Here is a 21953-nt window from a genome sequence, read left to right as displayed (position 1 = left end):
ACTCATCCACCTCACCTAGCTACTACATCACCAGTACATCTCAACTGCCATACTAGCCAAATGGGACCCATGACTGTCTTGCCAGATTTTTGATTTTCTGGGCATCATTTTTTATTTTTTGGCAAGTTGCCATGTCACTTGCCAAAAAACCTCATTGTTTTCTTGTGGTGACATGGCACCTACCTAGATTTTGCAACTTTTTTGATGCCTTTCTTTTGATCACATTTTCTAGAAACACTTTCTGCTAGCTCTCCTTCATCAATGCAACTATTCAAAATTTTGGTTTTGGCGCCCCAATTGGCTGTCCATGGTGGGCCCCTCTACATACTTGTGGCTTACAAAAGGTAGATGTCTTAAAGACATCTTATTTACTAAGTGCTCTAGTATTTAAAAACAAAAAAATTCCTCCCCTTTGGTAATGTGGGATAATTTATTACGGTTTTGCCACACATGTTCCCAGTCTTTCTTCCATCATTGTAAATGGTGCTTCCCTCAGCCAATTTCCTTCCATTTGAAGGTTGTGAGTTTGACCTTGAGCATAGTATCTTTTCTAGCACAAACCACACTTGGTAGCACCGAACTTCAAATGGGCATGGAAGATAAGAAGGAGCTCCTATTCTACCTTATGCATTTGAGACTTGTAGATTCCTTCACTCATGAAGCTCCTTCTTTCATTTGCATGGTAGTAACCCATAACATAGATCCCATTTCCTTTAGAAATAAAGTACTCCTCTACCTATATGATGGAAATATCTCTTAATGGAGATAATAAAACCCAACAAACTATATAGATGATGCATTTTGTGGGTAGAATCTAGCCTCTTCCAAGCCAGACAAAATTTCCAATATTGCAGCCAATTTCTTAGTTAGATTGAATTGGAGAGGAAAAAAAAAGTTTACATTTTTAAAGTGTCATGTCCATTGTAGGTTCTTGCTATTCCTCTATCCCATGTGAAACTGCTACACTTTTCCTTGTGCAATTTTCTTCAAGCATAACATCCCTTCCAAAATAGGAAGTTTTTTTTCTGAAATGACGTATGGTGGTAAGAATGGTGGAAGGAATTTGCAAGTAGACACATAGTGGCTTCCTCTTTGTGGATTTTTGCTTACTTTAAAAAATTTTTTAAAACCTTAAACTCCCACTAATATGGTTAATTTAGGGCTTTTACATTGTAGAGCAAGCTACTCAATGAGTTAGAGCTAGGGTTGTTGTTGTAGACAGTGGGGAATATTCCTCAAAGTGCATTGTGGACTGAATTTCAAGGTGAGGGAAGGTTATGGGCATCAATTTCCACCAAAGGTCTATCAATCTTTCCTACACACCATTCATGGCTGCTCCTATATTCATTTTTCTCTCCATTTCAAAGCTTGTGGCTTCCATTGCCTCACATAGTCTTCTTGCCATTTCTTCAACATGTGGGGAATGAACTGGGTAGCTTTGTCTTTTATGTCATCTCCCTACTTTGAAATTTAATTTAAACCACTTCTTTTTATTTGATTTATCCTTTCCATCCAATAGGCTATCTTCATCTTCAAAAGACTTTGCACAAATAGCCTCAATGGTATAGCTTGCACTCTAAAAAAAAATGCCGCCATATATTGCAAATATGTGTGTGATTGCTTTGAACTTGGAGACTTCATAGGGCTGAAGGCCTTCTAATTTTGTGAAAAAATTGTAGCATTAGGATCCTCAGCCATAACCAACACATTGATTGATGAAATAAGATGATATATTTGAAAATGTAAGAAATACATTCCATCTAAAATAACTTTACTTCTCTTTTCACTATCTTCCTATATATCTAGCCCATAACCACTATTTTCCTCTTTCTCAAAATAAAGAAGCTTAAATTTTTTTTGTGTAGGTGAAGTGACTCTAACAACTATCCTAGTTTTAGCTTGTTCTTGTGTGATAATTACCCCAAAGAAATGAGCTCCTTACTTTTCCACCTAGCCACTAGTAGGCCTTCCAAGTGACAAAGGCCTAATGGTCACTCTTAAATTGAGAGCATCCTCAAGAACATTATCAAAATTTATTCGTTTCAATAGGCACACCAAGCTTGCTAAACAATGCCACAAACATAGTATTTTCAATGCCCAAATTTCTATTATCAATTGCCAAAGTTGTTCACTACCAAATATACTCTGACAAGAAGCAGCAAGAATTGCATCATTATACCATCTAAGTTTGGTTAAATTTAGATTCTTTGCTAGATTTACAAAGGAAATCATTGCTTGTACCTTCACATTAGGAAACCAATGATCCAAGGTGGTTAATGGATAGGGAATAATGAGCCTGCTTGATGATCCAAGATATGGTACCAAGTATCATTTACAATCATTATTAGACCATGAAATTTTAATGAAAAAAATTCATTCTAATCCCCTTTTAATCATCTTGAAAATCCCACAATGCCCTATCATTCTGACAAAATTAATCAGGCTCCTAAGTGGGTCCAGCTAATGGCTTTTTTTTTTTTTTTCCAAACAACTAAACTACTAAAGTGATCCATTGAGCCCATCATATTGATTAGAATCAAATTTGACCACCAAACCATCAATTAAAACTCATTTTACCATTGATTTGTAAAATGTCAATTTCATGCCAAGAGGTCCTTTGACTGTCCTTAAAAACTGACACAAACACCTAACTAGGTTCTAAAACATACAAATTGATACTTTGTTCTGCAATCTCTTACCTTATCAAATCTCATCTCATGATGAATTCTCAGTCAAAACATATTGACTATCAAAGTTGCCCTTTTAGAACTGCCTATAAGAAAACAAGTTAGAAAACAATAAATCATGTTCAGATTTGGCTTTGAAAACTAGGCAAACTGAAACTTGGGAAAACAAAAATAGGGACGTTGATTCATTGTTATGAGGACAATATAAATTTTTGATTAGAGCTCATGATGAATAATAGGACACATTTGGTGAGTGGTCAAAGTAGGCTACTTAAATTTGTAGATTGGATACACTGATAGAAAAGCATTTTTTGCAAATGGAATGGACCTAGGAAAATGTGTAGACAAATTTGTCAAAACTTGAAAATTGCACACTTGAAGTATTTTCAAAGGAGAACATAGTGGTACAATTCATTCAATCTCATCTATCATGATTTTTGAGTTATAACATCCCAAACAGGGAAACTAACAACTCTACACTTCTTGACACTAGTAAAAAATTGCAAATTATATTTGGAATCGTGTTCAAAAATTGATCAAACGGATTCATCATAAGATCAAAATTGAACATAGAAAGTATTTGACCTCTAAAATGTAACACAAAAGGAATTTTAGCATTTTAGTTAACTGGGTCAAAATCATAGCAAGACAAATAGGGCTTCCCAAAATTCAAAATATTTTGCATCAACATGACAACAATAAATGACCAACTTTGAGGGGTTTGAATCCTAGTCAAACAGATTCAAAATGACTCAAAATTTGAAACATAGGTTCTCTAGTAGAGACACTAAAGACTCCCAAAGTAGAGAGTCATGATACATTACTGGGTGTGAGATATTAAATTGCAAACAAGGCCTCTTGTCGCTATTTGACATAGGTGAAAATGCAGATTTGACAAATGCTTAAAATATGACTTCAAGAAATAACTAGGAATGGTAGTTTATCTTCATGAAACACATAGGCACACTGAATGCAAGGTTTTAGAAACATTAAACACCTCATAGGCTTCAAATGGACAGTTGGGTCAATATGCATCAAAAATCATTTATAAGGCTCAATTTCTCAATGGTACTCAAAATCAGGGCTTCGATTTTGGGTCCCAACAATAGGGCCTAGCACATCAACCTTCTTTCTCTTTATCTATGCTACAGGTTGTGTGCTTGATTTCCTCTTCTTGTGTTCTAGCTTAGTTGGTGCTTCCTCAACTTGTTCCTCCTTAGAAACTTCTTCTATAGAAGTTGATGAAATCTACTTCACAATGTGCCAAGATCAGTTGCATGCAAATAGCTTGCTAAAGAGAAACAGAAGGAGCAAGAGCTTGAAGCAAAAAAAGCAAGAGAAAATATTTCACAATAGGAAAATGAAATTTCTATGTGAATGATGTAAATTTACAATGAGAGAGACCAAATATAAAGGCCTCAAGGAAGTTTGTAGAGCAAGCTAGAAAGTGGTAAAAGATAAGGTTGACAATAAAGCATAAGTCCATAAAAAGGTGGAGGGAACAAAATCTCATGTTGTCAAAAAGTCATCCACTACAACTATTAAATAAATACATTAACCTAAGTAAACATAAGCAATAAAATAAATAATTAATAAATAATTATTTACTCTAACACCCCCCTTAAGTGCAACTTAGGGGAATGCCTTAAGCTCACAAAAACTAAGATGTAATGTTGAATGGATCCTGGCAACAAAGCCATGTTAGGTACCCATGAACAATGCAAAGAAATGCAACCTCTAAAAATGGGGAAAGAGGGAAAACCTCATGGGAAAAACCCTCCCCCAAAAAGAGGTAAAACATGCTGAAAAAAAAACATGAAGTGAAGCAAGGAAGGCCTCAACAAGTCCCCCCAAGGATAACTTCTGTAACCCCAAGCATAGACTACAACTAAAGAGAGTGTGGTGATGCAACAAGTTTAATGAAGATGTCAACAACCTATGCATCAGTGGGAATGTACTCTAATGTGATAACACCATCATAGATCATCTGATGGATGAAATGCATATGTAGCTCAATGTGCTTGGTACACTGATGCTCCACTGGGTTGCAAGAAATGTGGATGGAACTTTGATTATTGCATTACAAAATAGTGGGATGATTGAGAGGAAAATCAAAGTCATTCATCAACCATCAAAGCCTTAAAGCCTCCTAACTAGCAAGTACTATGGCTTGGTACTCATCCTCTATAGATGAAAGTGTTCAAGCATGCTACTTCTTGCACGGCCATGTGATAGGACCAAAGCCAAGACAAAACACAAAGCCTAAAATATACTTTCAATCATTGATATCACCGGCCTAATTTGAGTCAATGTAGCTAATAATGTGTGGAGTCCCCATGGTGTAATGAATGCCATAAATGAGTGTTCCTTGAATGTATCTCAAAATATGTTTGGCAACTTGCTAGTGACTCTCATGAGGTTTCTGAGAGAACTAAGAGACAAAGCCAACTACAAAGGAGAGATTAGGATGAGTGTGTGTCGGGTACAAAAATCTACCAACCAACTATTGATACAAAGTAGCATCCATGTAAGGTGAAGAGAAGGAGGTAAAAAAGGTGACACTTGACTAAAAAGGTGTGGGATTAGGCTTGCAATCAAGCATGTCAAAGCGAGGAAGCATGTCAAGAGCATACTTATTTTGATACAAAAAAATCTTAGTAGAGGACTGAACAATCTAGAGACCAAGAAATAGTGTAGCAAATCAAGATCAATCATCTCAAACTAGTCTATCAATGCATGCTTAGCATCTTGAAGCATATATGATGAGACATTGAATATACAATATGGGATTGGAATGGTAGTGAGTAAATCCTATAAAAAGTAGAAAAGAGTCCATCTTCTCATACCACACCCTAGGGGCTTGCTTGAGACCATACAATGAGTGTCAAAGTCTACAAACTAAGGAGGAATCTTGCACAAATCCAAGAGGTTGCTCCATATAAATCTCCTTAGTGATGTCACCATGCAAGAAGGCACTCTTCAAATCCATCTAAAAAATAGGCCACCCCTATGAAGCTACAAGGGATAAGACAAGGTAGATAGAATTCATCTTGGCAATAGGGAAAAATGTCTTAGTTTAGTTAATACCCTCAACCTGTGAAAAACTCTTCATAACAAGATGAGCCTTATGCTTATCAATTGAACCATTAGTAGCATACTTAGTACGATAGATCCATTTGCATCACACTAGCTTTCTCCCCTTAGGAAGAGGACAAAGATCCCATGTATGATTCTTCATCAAAGAAGAATATTCCTCCTCCATTACATTGTCCCATTCAAAAATGTCCTGTCGCATCTTCAAATGTCTGAAGATCATCACAAATAGCATGAATAAGAAGACTGGAATGCATAGTATGAGAACAGGTGTGATAGGAAGTGGAAGGGTCACCAACTAAGATCCTATAGCCTCAACTATAGCTCGAGCCCATTTAGGCATTTGGGGAGGATCTTGTGGTAGAGGTAAATGGGGATCACCATGATCATCATCTATTGAAAAAATTGGAAAAAAGGAGGAAGTAGTGGGAGGTGAAGTAGATTTTGGAGGTGAGGTGTGAGTTACAGGAGGGCTCTCATCAAACTGGACATCCCACTGAAATAGGACCTCTCTGGAATCAGGATCAAACAACTTGTAAGCCTTAATATCCTTGCAGTAGCCAACAAAAATGAGTGGTTAGCTCTTTTGTTCCATTACTTTTCTCTGAGCATTAGGTACCAATGCCCATGTTGCACTCCCAAAAACTTGGAATGATGATACATTAGGCTTGACATGAGACCAAGACTCCTCAAGAGTCATATATTGAACTACCTTGTGAGGCATTTGATTCTAAATATAGTTGGCACAATTAATTGCCTCTACCCAAAAACACAAATACATGGACCTAGACTGAATCATATAATTAGCCATCTCTAGAAGCGTTTTGTTCTTTCTCTCAGCCACACCATTCTGCCGAGGAGTATAGGGCAATAAAAATTGATTCTAAAGACCATGTTTAGAACAAAAATATTTGAAAGCTTGCTTTACATACTCCCCACATTGTCCATACATAACTGTTGAATAGAAAGAATAGACTACTTCTCTACAAATGTCTTAAAGACTCAAAATGAATCAAAGACATCAAACTTGTACTTAAGAAAGTACACCCATGTGCATTTGGAGAAGTCATCAATGAATGTAAGCACATATCTAGAACTAGAAAAAGGAGTAGGAAATGACATGAGGTCACTATGAATCACCTCCAAAGGTGCCAAAGCACGAGTGGCTCGTCCATGTGGAAAAAAATCCCTTTGTTGCTTGCCAAGTGCACAACCCTAAAAAACACCATAGGTACAGGAAATCTAGGGAAGCCCAAGAACAAGTATCTGTGTGCTCATTTGTTGAAGATATCTGTAATTGATATGCCCAAAAAATTCATGCCAAAGTCTACTTACTGAATCTACATGTGCAACTAAACATGAACATGTGTCATCAAAAGACTCAAATCCATCAAATATGTAGAGGTGAGATGCAGAGTCAACACTCCTAGTAGCAAAAATCATCTTAGAATCATACTAATCCTAAATAACCACATCATGTGGTGAGAACTCAATTGTCTTACCAGAGCCAGAGTGGTAAATCTGATAGATAGACAATAGGTTCATCAAAATGTCAAGGACACAAAGAACATCTTGAAGAGAGCCCCTAGCCAGTGCAATAGAACTAGAACCCATAATTGAATGTTGTGATGAGTTCCCAATAAAAATCTATGTGGTAGCACATGGAGCAAGTGAAGTAAGAAACTTAGGAGTGTTTTTCATATGGTGAGAGGCGTCAAAATCAAGAATCTAGGTAGGCCCTAAAGTTGTAGCTAGAGTAGAAAGAGAATGACCTTTCCATACAGGGGGGATGAAGACTAAGGAGCTGAAATATGATGCTCCTTCATGGCTTCCTCTAAAGCATCCAAACACTTCCAACACCTAGAAATGGGATGTCCATCCTTGCCACAAAAATTGTAGGTCTCACTTGATTTCTTCTTGGTCTTGGAGGTAGACTCAATAGACTTCAAAGAATCTTTACCCTTTGGAGGGTTAGTTGAAGGCTTAGGATTAGATTTTGATGTATCTTTCTTCGATTTTCCTTTCTTCTTGGATTTCTCCTTAGAATTTTGAGCAACCAATGCTTGGTTGGAAGAGCCAGAGGTATCCACCTATTGGATCTTTTCCTATTCCCATGCCAACTGATCACAAAATGTCTCAAATGAAGGCATCCTATGTATATCACCCAAGGCATCCATAGTCGAGTAGAAAGTGGAAGAGAAGATCCAATACTATTCTCGCAACTTTGAGAGTATCAAAAAACTACACTCGTCATCTATTTGGTTTTCCCACATCCCTGTAAAATTGCACACAGAGATTTGAACTTCATCAAGAAGTCTTCAATGGTGGGAAAGCTAGGTAGTGATAAAGAAGTCAACTCTACATCAAGCTAAAGTGCCCAGAACTCATTTACTATGCCAAATAAAGTTTGAAATTTGAGCCAATAAGCCTATAGAGTAGTCAAACCATCCAAGTGAAACAAAAGACTATCTGAGATGTTCAGTGCAATTAATCCCATGACCTCATCCATTTTATTCCTATCCTAAAGAACCTCAAAAGGGCACATTAGAGTAGGTTGGTTATCATCCAAACATGACCATAAGCCTCTTGACATAAGAAGCCTAGTCATTTGTGCCTTCTAGTGTGATAGTTGTGTGGCATGAGATGAGTGATAGATGGATCCAACATTGAGAGAAGAAGATAGAAGTAGAAGGGTCTTATTCTAAATTAAATTACAGAAAAGAAAATACCCTCCCACCATGTATAAAGATATCCCTCAAGTACCACAAAAAAAAAAACTATGAAAAGAAATTTTTTTTGAAAAAGAACCTATATTCCAAATGCAAAGAAGGAGGAAATAGAAGCCTCTACTTTGACACCAAAAATAGGAGCTCAAACAAACTCAGAATGTGATAAAAATAGCACCATTAACTCCATCTCTGAGTCAGCTTTTTGGTGCTTCTTTCAAATTAGAAAAATACCTTAGTATGCTAAAGTTATAGCCAAAAAACCAACTACTGCTCCAAAAAACAACCTTGCTAAAAAATATAGTCACTAGAAAAAAATTGACAATCATACGACCATCAACTAAACATTGCCTTAAAAAAATCTAATTGTCGATGTATGCCTAAAATGTGTGCACACTTCTATGAGTCATTATATCCAAGATTGCTCAAGAATGAGGTCCCAAATGGTAGCTTATAGCTCTCCATTCATAGAGTGCAAGGGTTTTTAATGGAGGCCCTTAGTTTGACCTAGTTTTTGTCCATTCAAGTACACCATGAAACAAGAGATTCAAGGATTCAATATGCATGCAAATGGAGATGAAAACTAATCTAAATGATAACAATGCAAAACAATGCAAGAAAGGAAATGTAATAACAATGCAATACCAGTCTATGAAAATAAATATAGACCTAGGATAATATGCAAATGCAAGGATGAAAACTCATGATGGAAGCCATGGATGCATGAGAGAAGAAGACAAGAAGATAGAACTTCTCCATAAAAAGCTTTAGTATTCAAAATCCTTCAAAAATCACTCTCCAAACCTGCAGCACAACAATAGCATAATAATGGATGTCCAAAATGAGGAGAGGGCTCTCTCTTATAAAGAAAAATATGGAGGTGAGAGGTTTCTCACAACCAATATGGGATAATAGAGTTTGATTCATGAGAGACAAAATTCCACCAATAAGAAAAGAGGAGTATTGGAGAAGAAAGTGGAAAGAGGAAAAAGATAAATCCCACATTAAGTGTACATAAAACAAAAAATAGATTTATTTAATTTTTTATTTATTTTTATTTCTTTTTTCATCAAAAAGAGATATTTAAGTGAGATTTTTATTTAATTAAAAGGGAGCAAGTTCTTTTAATTAAATAAGAAATATTTAATTAAATTAAAAGAGGGATTTTTCTCTTAATTAATTAAATGTGGATGAATTATTTAATTAAAAGTGACGTTTTCTTTTAATTAAATGGGGACTTATTTTATTTAATTAAAAGGGATATTTTCTTTTAATTAAGTAAGACTTAGGATAAAATGATCAACCTTAAAAATAAAAACAATTGAATTTGATCAAAGAAATTGATTTAATAAAATATTACAAATCATTGATTAAAAAAATTTGATAAATTGAATAATGGGGGCCCATAGTCTAGGTGATCATTTTAGGGTGCATACATTTTCCCCTCTTTGACTAATGTGTAATCGATCTGGGAACACATGTAGTCAAAGAAAGAAAGTGAAGTGTGAGATTGATTTGGGATCACAAAACAACAAACGTGTGGTCAATTTGGGAACACATCAGGACAAAGAATACAAATAAATTTTGACTTTAAAAAAGTTGAGGATAAAATTGATAAAACTGAATCAAGGATTGAAGTTGATAAGTATTGCCCCCTCATGATCAAAATCAAAATGAGAGAGAGGAGAAAAAACAAATCGATAATTTTGATCAAATCAAACAAAAGATAAAGCTCTTGATGTAAGATGAAAGATATAAGAATCAAAGAACCAAGGTAGATCGTCAAGCATTAAATATTATGCCCGAAAGGTGAACTAGAACAAAAGAAGTGGTGAAAAAGAAAATAGAATATAGAAGTTTGCAAGATATGGAAAGAAACCAAAGAAGAAAAGAAAATGCTCAAAAATCAATCAACTATTTAAGATAGAAATTTTGATTGAGATCACAAAAGAAGATAAGGAAATGAAGATCAAAACATGACCACAATTAAGTAAAGGTCCACAATGAAGATGAAGGGAGAACCCTCTCAAACTCATAATGTATACTAACATGAAATCTAATAATGCAAGCTACATGAAAATGCAAAGGTGTACTTGCAAAAGAGCACCTATAACATAGGATTTTTTATTCATCTTTCATTAGAGAATGTAAAAGAACTTATTTTCACCATTAGGCCATTATTAATAGACATCAAAAATTCACACAATCATCACTAGTCACAAATGCAACTATAAAGATATGAATGTGATTGATATCAGATTGGAATGTGGAAAGATTCTAACATAAGCATCAAAGACATAAAGGTCAAGATGAATTTAATGTTAGCTTACCCAATTTAATGTAGCAAAACCATGCTCACATCAAGACATAGATGCCAAGATGACTAGAAGAATGGTTGTGCAAAAATAGTCAAGGATGATGCCTCAAATCTCCTAAGTGTTTATGGGGATAGCAAGAGACATTCTAGAGTTTCAAGATCACACCCACAAGTAGAAAAAAAATGAAAATATTCCCCCATGCCAAAAGTCCTCTAGCTATGCATCCTAGAGAAATTTATCAGACAAGGATGCTCAATGAAAATCAATAATAGTCAGCACACAAAGAATAGATCATGACATAAGTCAAGCATTAAGTGTTGCATTTAAAATTTAAGTGTGTTAACTGTTATTGAGTTTTGAGGATAAGGATCAAATTCTTGTGAGAAGGGAAGATCACATGACAAAACTGGATAAGACCAAACTAATAAGTGTTGAAAAACACTCGATGTCAGGGGTTGTATTAAAAAAATACCATTAGGATGGTGTTGAAAAACACCATTTGTGAGGTGTTCTAAAGACTAACACAACCAAGAGACTAAAGCTAACATAGTAATGCCCCCTAAACAAAGACCAATTCCAAACCAAGGTAACAAGGATAAGGCATGATGGAGAAAGGCCAAGTGTCAAGGACACATGCTAAGAAACAAGGGTGCAAAGGCCTCAAGTAGTGCCCATTTTTAGGTTTTCACCACTTGGGTTTTTAAAAAAAATTCATGACTTTTTAAATTTTTTTAATATTTTTGCTACCAAGGCATCTGTTTCCAGGTTTTCACCAAGGCACTTTTTCTATTTTTTTTTGAATTTTTGAATTTTTTGATATTTTTTTGTATTTTTGTAAATTTTTTTTTTTGGAGATACATCAAAGCACTTATTACTAAGATGATCATTTTTTCAAGACATTTTTCAATTTTTAGAATTTTCACAATATATCATTTTTTTAGATTTTTGAAATATATCATTTTTTTGTTTTTTTTTAGGATCAATAGATATGTACAAAGATGTACAATGCCCTTAGACAAAAACAAGGACCAAACTCTCAAGAAAGATCGCATCGTACAGTCTCAATGTCTAGCAAGGTGGAGGGCAAGAGTGATTAGCAAGATGGTGGAAGAAATGAAAGACAAGAGAATGAAGAAGAATAAAAATCCTCAACAGTACCCAAGCTAGGGAAAAAATTGTCATGTAAAACACATTTGAAAATGAAATGAAAGGCCAGCATAGGATAATTCATGAAAGCATAATGTAAAAGTGGGAAAGATGCAATCCAAAGGAGTAGACATGTTAAGAGGTTTCATAGCATTGTATTTTACTCTTTTTTATTAGATCAAGACCAAAGGATTAAATGGGAAAATGATAGAGAAAGACTAGAATAAATGGAGGAAAATAGATATGAAGGCTAAACATGAAAGGAATGAAAACATGATCATCATAAGATAGCTCACAAGATAGCCAAATGTTTGTTTATAGGTCAACATTGTCAAGATCAAATAGAGAAGATGAAATGGATGAAAGATGTAGAAGAACTACACACGATGTTTGATTGTTAGGTTTTCATCATGGTACTTATCCAAGGTGCCACAAGGGAGTGGTTTTCATCAAAGTATGAATTTATTTCTCTTTACTTTTGCTACTAAGGTGCCTGATTACCAAGTTTTCACCAAGGCACATTTTCTTCCTTTTTTTTTCAATTCTTTTTAATATAATTTTTTTTGAATTTTTTTTGGAAGAAGTCAAACTTTTTAGGTAATGCTCCTTGAAATTTTAATCCATAACATGCAAATGAGTTGAAAATGATATGCTCAAAGATGTTGATAGGGAAAGGAAGATGGAAGATAAAAATGGAGGATATGACTTTATGCAAAGTGAGTGAGATGGGAAAATGGAAATGAAGGCAAGATTAATGTCAACACACACCTTGAAGGGTGGTGAGAGGATTAAGAAAATGTGAATGAAGGAATACGTGAAGGAATATGGTGAATGGATAGAAGAGGTTGTGGTTTAGCCACATGGAATGGAAGAATTCTTTTGGAGGGAGATGAAGTGAAATTCTTTGGAAGCTTGAATGTCAACTTCAATTGTTGTTCAACATTAGAGTCTCTCAAGAGAGACTTTGGAATCCATATAGCCATAGGCCTCTTTTTATTTCTTTTTGATTATTTAGAGATAATATCTTCAATTATGGATTTTGGAACCCATACTTGTCTTATAATTTTTTTCTTAGGTATCTTTTTTGACTTTATGCCTCCATGTCGATTAGAGGAGACATGGTGGTTTTCTTTTTTTATGTGGATTCTTGAATTGCTTATTTTTCTTATATTGAACATTCAAGTTAATTCCAAAAGACTTGGGACTTGTGGAAGAAGAAGGATTATATGACTAGTTTAGGTAAGTGGGTGGATGAAAAGGATTCAAGAATATGTGTCTACATTAATCTTGAGGAAAGATAGGAGAGGGAGGGACATAAGGACCCAAGATGGATGATGAATTAAGAGAGTTGGGAGGGGAACATGAAGGGATATAAGGACCCAGTATGGAAGAAAGACATGAAGCATTTAGTATTGGTGGGGGAGGTCCAAGGATGGGTGTGGAAGATGCAAAAGGGTAATCAATAAGTTTATCAACATCTATATGACAATTAAGGACATCAACATCTTTAGAATGATCATTAGGATTTCTGATAGGAACATGAACATATTTAATAGGAGAAACTTCTTTGATAGGAGTACTTGAAGCTTGAGAAGACTTAAGAAGAGTAGAAAGTGGAAGGGAACATGGAGTGGTAGAACAAGAAGGTGGAAGACTTTGATCTTGACAAAGATCTTTGGATAACATAAGTGTATATTTTTTCTCTTGATTTTCAATAGGCTCATCATTGGAAGTAACAACACTATTTTTAATAACCTTAATGGAAGTATTATCTTTGGAAGTTAAGGTCATTTTTATTGTCAATAAGCTCTGTGGTGTAAGCAGTAGCTTGCTCTTTCTTAGGAGAAGACTTAAGACATGGTAGAATGAATGAAAAAGGCCACAGAGTATCAAAAGTACCATGAAATAGATCAAAGACATCATGAAAATAATTGGACAACATGGAGGATTCTTGATCTTGATCTTTCTTTATATTCTTTTCTTTATAATTTTTAGAGTCCTCTTGAAATGAAGCCACTCCTAAGGAGAAGGAAGCATGTTGGAATTGTATGGAAGACTTTGGAATAGATGATGAAGACTAGCTGAAGTAGGCATTATAGTGCATGAAGGCTTAGGCTCTTTAGGTTTAGCATTAGCAAAAGCATTTGCATCCAAGTGAAGGTTAGCTTGAGTTTCTTTAAGAGGTAGCATTTGAGGATAACTATAGGGAAGCACATGAAAAGCATTACGATCTTTGTTGGATGATGGATTGGTAGAAGATTTGAGACTCAAAATCTTTAGGGGATGTATGGATAGTGGAGGAAGTAGAAGATGGAAGGGGAGCATCAAAGGACAAAGGTTCAACATTAACATGATCTTACTCAAGAGTGTAATCTTTATTTTCAGCATGAGGGTTCTTAGAAGAGGAACTCTTATGCCATTAATGTTTTATTTCAGCACAAAAAATGCTTTTTCTTCCTCAAAAAATGCATATCTATCATTTAGGTATTTTTTGCAAAATTTATCAATGTTTTTTTCAAGATTCACGTCATATGGATTATCATGAATATCTATTTGTGACTCATCCCCTTTAAGCACAAGCATAGGACTCGGAGGACTTTTAGGAATCATAGGAATATAATAGTCATCATCATCATAATCATTGTCACTATAGGCATTATAGATAGGCATATCACAAGACTTTTCATGTTGTTCATTATGGTATGCATCAATAAGAAGAATAAGACTCTTAGTACAAGTAGAAGAAGAATGATATCATGAAGAAGAGGTAGGTGATGACCTACATGAATGATATTTAGAAGAATCATAGTAATACTTGGAATATGAAGAATGTGAATGATATTTAGAAGAATCATCATAAGACTTAGAAGATTAAGAATGTGAATGATATTTAGAAGAATCATCATAAGACTTGGAAGATAAGGAATCTAAATGATATTTAGAAGAATCATGATAAGAATTGGAAGACAAGGAATATTGGGAAGAAGGATATTGTGATCTGATCTTGCATATGATCCTAGCAAGAACGTCTAATTTCTTCCCTTTTTCAATCATTTTTGCCAAAAGGTTAGCATCCATATATCTATTTTAGTAACAACACTTTTTAAATTTAAGAAGGAGATCGAGTTCATCTAAGCTCAAACAAGGGTCCCTAACAAAATATTTAAGATCCATGGTTCTAGAAGAAGAAGAATCAAGCATGGAAGAAGAGAAAGGATGAATAGAAGAAGCTAGACTATATGATAATAGGAGGAAAAGAATCAAGAAGACATGAAGAAGAGGAAGAATGGAAATGAGAGACTAGAAAGATATGGAAGACGAAGAAAAAAGAAGACCAAGAGTCATTTTATGAAATTTGATATCATTTGAGTTTATTTAAATGTTGACCAACATGTAATATCACTTGTAACCAACATGAAAGAAAAGGTACTAGTTGATAGGATAACCCTAAGAAATGTTGGTACCAAACTAGGACAGTAAAAGCACTCACTTGTCCAAAAGAGATGTGATAAGATAGAATTTTACAAAAGGCATAAACCAACACTATCATAGAGGTACCCACAAATTTGGGTGAATACCCTAGTACATATGGACTAGGAGGATGATTTACTCAAATTATAAATAATAAAAAAAATATTTTTTTATGAAAGTGGATGGATGAGATTACTAAGACTCTCCAAGCATAATATTAAAGAATCCAAGGTATATCTTTCTCAACAAGGATGGTCTCTAACTCACCAACTCTAAACAAGGTCACTTGTGAAATCAATAATTACTAATTCAAGAGGTCAAAGCACAATAACCCAAGGTGAAAATAGGATTCTAACAATGGGGTAAGTAGCTTAATCCAAACTAGATCAACCTAGGCAGATTGAAAATAATAGGACAACAAAGCAGTTTGATCGTAAAGTCTTGACTTATGAACATAGATTTTGTTCATTTTAAATATCCAACTAGGTGTATCAATAGATTTTTAATCATGAACCAGGCACACAAGATAGCAATTAGGGATTTCAAGAAAATATCTCCAAACAATGAGCAAGGGACAAAGCAACCTTGCACATGAACAAGAATAGTGTCATAGTATCAATCTAATCCATAGAACTACTACTGTGTATGTTCTTAAAATATTTTCCAATCATGCACATAGTCCTAGCAAAAGAAAATTGGCAGCACTATGGTTCTTAGTAATGTTCAACTCTATAGCTTTTGCAATCTAAAGTGGGTAAAATTGTATCCTAGTGCTCCAGGGTTTTGACATATTCTAAGAATTTAATCAATCAGAGATACTAAGGAGATCTAATAGCCCAACAAAAGATAACACCCATGTGGATTTCCCCCACAAGGACATTTATATAGTGGTTTCTACTACAATATCAAAAAATGGCTATTACCGCTTGAGGTTCCATCCACATGATTGATGTTAGGAATAAGGTGTCTCAACCTTGTATAATTCCTATTCTTATTATTTGTTTTGTAAAATGTATTTCTTGCAAATAATGTTGATGTGTCGACATCTTGAATTTTGTGTAAGGAGATCATGACTAAAATGGTTATGACGAATTCCTATGACACGTAAGAGCTATGTTAGGAAGATTCAATGATAGGTGAAGACATGTGGGGTTTGGGAGAAAGGCAAAACCCTAATACAGTTTACCTTTTGGGAGTAGCCCTAAAGTGAAGCGCATGATATAAGCATTTTTTAGGGTTGCGAAGAGATGTGATGTGAAAAAGGTGTATTGTTGGTACTACGAGTAGCTACTGAAGTCTTCTGTTGTTGATGTTGAACTTGCATTGCAAGTGTATTGTAACCTCATGTTGAAGATAATACATTGTGCAGGTTCTGAAGGGGTGGGGTTGTTTTACCGAAAGGTTTTTCCTCATCGACAAATCTTTGTGTTATATGTTCCTTTCTCTATCTATTTTCTGTATGCATGGTTGGTTGCAATATTGTTGTTTACATGATATTGAATCTGTAAGTGTAGAAGATTTTAATAGGATTTGCATCATACTTTCCTTATGAGATTAGTGTAGGAAGTTGTTTCCGCACCTGAGTTTCCTTACAATTGACACAATAAAGGGAATATTCACTATGGTTAACCCTCTCTAATTGAGGAAGACTCATAAAGTTGTACCACATGGAGATTTGGTTTGGATTGAAGGGTTCTAAGTTTCTAATATGCCCAAAAAGGAACAAAGCATACTCCTCTAGCCTCTTCACCTTACCCAAACATAGAAAACAAGATTCTTTGACACACTAATTTGAAATCACCTCACCAACTATTTGAAAAATCCAATAACAAATACCACCAATCTCAAAAGAGAAAGGACTAATGAATGTTGAGGACAAATTCAAGCAGAATAGCTTCACGTGTAAAGAAAGAGAATGAATCTCAGTCTCTCAAGATCTCCCAAATAGTGTTTATAGGGCCTAATTACTATGTGAAACATAGATGTGTGAAAGCAAATCTAGATCCAATTTTAGAGCACCAATTGAAGTGTGAATCTATGAAAGTATGTAAAAGCACTCAAGCCAAACACATGAGATGTTCATTTTAGTTCCAAATCCAAATGTTATAGAGATCAAACAAAATACTTGGTAATCCTTGCAACATGTCTTTTCTTTGTTGTACCTTTCATATACGCTTGAACACTTGCTTGCAACAAACAAAGCAACAAGCAAAATAAATAAACACAAGATATGCAATATATATCCAACTTATTTAAAACTAAGGTTAGATCTAAAAATCTAATTTTTAAGAGTGATAATAATTAGAAAATAACCCAAATGAAATATCACATCATGAATTGATCCATTGTAAAAATTAAATGGAAGCTATTTATTAAATGACTTTTTTTATTGATTTTTAACCTTGTCATAAAGATTGGACCTATATGATATGAATTCAGATCCAAAAATCAAAATGCAAAAAATGGACCCCTATCAAAAATTAGAGAGCTTTCCAAAAATGTCTCAATTTTGAAAAGATCTTTTAATTTGTCTTATGGGGCTATTTTATCAAAACAGACCAATTTTTGAAAATTGAATTATTGAGCCCTATTGTGATATCTAAATTTTTTTTTAAAAGAACAAAATCTATTTAGAATTTAGAGATATTTTCAAAAATGCAAGTGTTTCTGAAAATGTGCTAATTTTCTCCCCAAAATGATTTTTCATGAACAATCAAGGAAAAATCATAAAAAATAAAAAAATATCTTTAAAAAATCTAAAAATTGACACGAAGCATCTTTGATATGTAAACACCTTGGGAAAAAAAATTCAGATCAAAATACCTAGTCGTTTGGGAGATATGATCAAATCTTTCAGATGCAAAGTTTTTTTTGTCTCCAAACAAATTCATACAAGGGGGTTAGATCTAAAAATGTCCAAAACTAGCAAGTAAAGGTGGGTTTCCCCATGGTGGGCACCAAAAATGTATGCCTAAAATGTGTGCACACTTCTATGAGTCATTATATCCAAGATTGCTCAAGAATGAGGTCTCAAATGGCAGCTCATATCTCTCTATTCATGGAGTGCAAGGGTTTGTAATGGAGGCCCTCACTTTGACCTAGTTTTTGCCCATGCAAGTACACTATAAAACAAGAGATTCAAGGATTCAATATGCATGCAAATGGAGATGAAAACTAATCTAAATGATAACAATGCAAGAAAGGAAATGTAATAACAATGCAATACTAATCTATGAAAACAAATATGGACCTAGGCTAATATGCAAATGCAAGGATGAAAAATCATGATGGAAACCATGGATACATGAGAGAAGAAGACAAAAAAATAAAAATTCTCCACAAAAAGCTTTAGTATTCAAATTCCTTCTTCAAAATCTGCTCTTCAAACCTACAGCACAACAATAGCATAATAATGGATGTCCAAAATGAGGAGAGGGCTCTCCCTTATAAAGAAAAATACGAAGGTGAGAGGCTTCTCACAACCAATATGGGATAAGAGAGTTTGATTCAAGTGAGACAAAATTCCACCAATGAGAAAAGAGGAGTATTGAAGAAGAAAGTGGAGAGAGGAAAAAGATAACTCCCATATTAAGTGTAGAGAAAATAAAAAATAGATTTATTTGATTTTTTATTTGTTTTATTTCCTTTTTCATGTGGTAGAAAAGAGGAGGAAAATTAAATGGAATCCCACTTAGAAAAAAAAATAAATTATTTTTTATTTATTTTATTTCCTTTTTCATCAAAAAGAGATATTTAAGTGGGATTTTTATTTAATTAAAAGAGAGCAAGTTCTTTTAATTAAATAGGAAATATTTAATTAAATTAAAAGAGGGGTTTTTCTCTTAATTAATTAAATGTCGATGTTTTATTTAATTAAAAGAGAGGTTCTCTTTTAATTAAATGGGGACTTATTTTATTTAATTAAAAGGGATATTTTCTTTTAATTAAGACTTAGGATAAAATGATCAACTTTAAAAATAAAAACAATTGAATTTGATCAAGGAAATTGATTTAATAAAATATTACAAACCATTGATTAAGGAAATTTGATAAATTGAATAATGGGGGCCCATAGTCTAGGTGACCATTTTAGGGTGCATACAGTTGGTTTACTAACATCAGCAGCCAGAAAGATGACATCACCCGACCAAAAAATGACATCAACATGGGGCCAACGGTGATGACATCAATAGCCAAAAAAGGGTGGTGTGGCACTGAAAAGTGACATCAGTGTAAGAATGCTAATGTAAGGTAGTCGTAGATAGCAGAGCATCGATGGTAGTGGTGCCCAAGAGGAAAACCTGGCTACATAGTTGCCTTTTTGTCGATAGAGGTAGAGATGTGGTAGCCCACTGGTGACAGCTAGGGCCGAGCGTCGTGGTGGCAGCACGACCTGCTTTGACTAAACTTAGGTGGCACATGAGTGGCATCATGGTGGTGTGGGAGCACTACTGTAGTGGCTGATTAAATTTTAAAATTTTTTTTGTATGCCGAGTCCATATAGTCTGTAAGGCCACCTATAGAGGGCTAAAAAAACTTTCCCAGACACCCAAAAGCCAAAAATGAATTTTTTTATATAAATCTTGACTATAACTAGCCTCTTGGACTCAATGGCGACATCCGTTTGGGCCCTAAATGCTCCAAAAAATTGCTCTACCCCTAGATTGAAGAAAAATGCACAAACAATGGTTTGTGTCTTTGAATTGCAGCTTCAAAAATCTGTCAACCAAGAAGCAGCAGAGAGGCTCTGATACCATGTTGAAGTTGATGAAATCTAACTTCAAAGTGCACCAAGATCACTTACATGCAAATATCTTGCTAAAGAGAAATCAAAGGAGCAAGAGCTTGAAGCAAACAAAGCAAGAGAAAATATTTCACAACAGGAAATTAAAATTGCTATGTGAATGATGTAAATTTACAATGAGAGAGAGACTGAATATAAAGGCCTCGAGGAAGCTTGTAGAACAAGATGGAATGTGCTAGAAGATAAGGTTGACAACAAAGAATACATCCACAAAAAGGTGGAGGGAACAAACTCCTGTGTTGTCAACAACTCATCCACTACAACTATTAAATAAATGCATTAACCTAAGTAAACTTAAGTAATAGAATAAATAATTAATCAATAATTATTTACTCTAACATCTTCCTCTTCATCTTTACACATGCCTTGTGTCAAGGAAAGTGGTTCCTAGCCCTATTCTTCTTCTTCTTCTTCTTCTTCCTCTTCTCCTTTTGCAGTTCATTCTCCAAATTTGGCCTTAATTTTCTAGACCAACTTATCCTTCTTTTTCAATATAGATGTCATATTTAGATCCATGTCAACTTTTGATCTAACAACATCATAAGTGCCAAAATGTTTTGCACTTTTATTAATTTTCTCTACAAGTAATGCTATGATTGTTGTTGATGCCTCATCAATGTTTATCTCACATCCTAATAGCCTTAGCCATCTAACTCTTGGTACTATTACTTGAATATAAGTATAATCAATATCAACTAAGAAGTAGATATCATTTATGTGCTACTCTAGTACTGAAACTAGAATTCTTAGTCTTTGCTTCATGGACTTCTTAAAATCCTCAAAATAGCTTGTCATGATGGTTTCAAAATTAGCTCCCATCTGCTCAATGTACTCATTTATTTGTATAGCTAGACCTATTGATCATCCATCCTATCTTACCAAATGAGGGAAATTCATTCTGAATATAGAAAAAGATACATCTCAAAATTAAGCTAAACTTATAGTAAGTACTTTTGGATCTTCTTATTGCTCCCAAATTCTTCATAATTTGCTATAGTTGCAGTTCTATTACATCATATGTATGATCTTTCTTAACAATTTTGTAGCCTATATCCACTGCAATGCATGGCACACTATTCAGTTAGCTTGACTAGTAGAATTTATGTGATATGACCCTCACTGCAAATTCTAGAATTGGATCTTTGATTGTATCAAAGAACATGCCCCTTTTGTTCCATTTTTCCCTTGTGTTCTTCTCAATGACTTCCTTGGAGTCACTTCTTAGGGTCTTTGGCCAATCCAAGGTTGGATATGTAGGATTTGAGCAAATAAGCCAATCAAATCCACAAAGCCTTCGAATCCTTGCATGCAAAAACCTGTCACAGAAGAAAAAGACAAGAGGAGGCAAGGGTTTTACTAAAAAATGAAGATAGAAAAAAAGTTGCTCTCAAATGAAAAATGCATAAGAGATAATGAACAAAGTACAATGCTCATCCTTATAAAGGTGAGATAGAAATCCTAAACTAAAAAGCTAGGTTGCACAATATAATTAATAAAATATTATTTATATGCACCTACAAGATAGCTTAAGCAAACTAGAGTAATAGGCAAATTAATTAATTAAATCAAAGTGATTTAATTAATAAGTGCAAACAAATAATTACTCTAACACCCCCCCTTAAGCGAAGCTCAGGAGGTAAGCTAACCTAGCACAACTATGAAAGTAGAATTGGGTCCCGGCAACAAGGCCTGATCAAGTACCCAATTA

General features: G+C 34.4%; 1 pseudogene; it reads right to left on the bottom strand.

The window, feature by feature from the left end:
• Positions 1 to 1450: 1450 nt before the first annotated feature.
• On the bottom strand, positions 1451 to 5869 carry LOC149573303 (chaperone protein dnaJ 15 pseudogene; annotated as a pseudogene).
• Positions 5870 to 21953: the final 16084 nt, after the last annotated feature.

Source organism: Cupressus sempervirens, chromosome 2 (assembly GCF_028749045.1).
Source record: "Cupressus sempervirens isolate cs-2001-9-10 chromosome 2, ASM2874904v1, whole genome shotgun sequence".
In the NCBI taxonomy this organism is placed as follows: Eukaryota; Viridiplantae; Streptophyta; class Pinopsida; order Cupressales; family Cupressaceae; genus Cupressus; species Cupressus sempervirens.
Note: the sequence above shows the minus strand (reverse complement) of the source record. Positions and strands in the feature narration are given on the sequence as shown.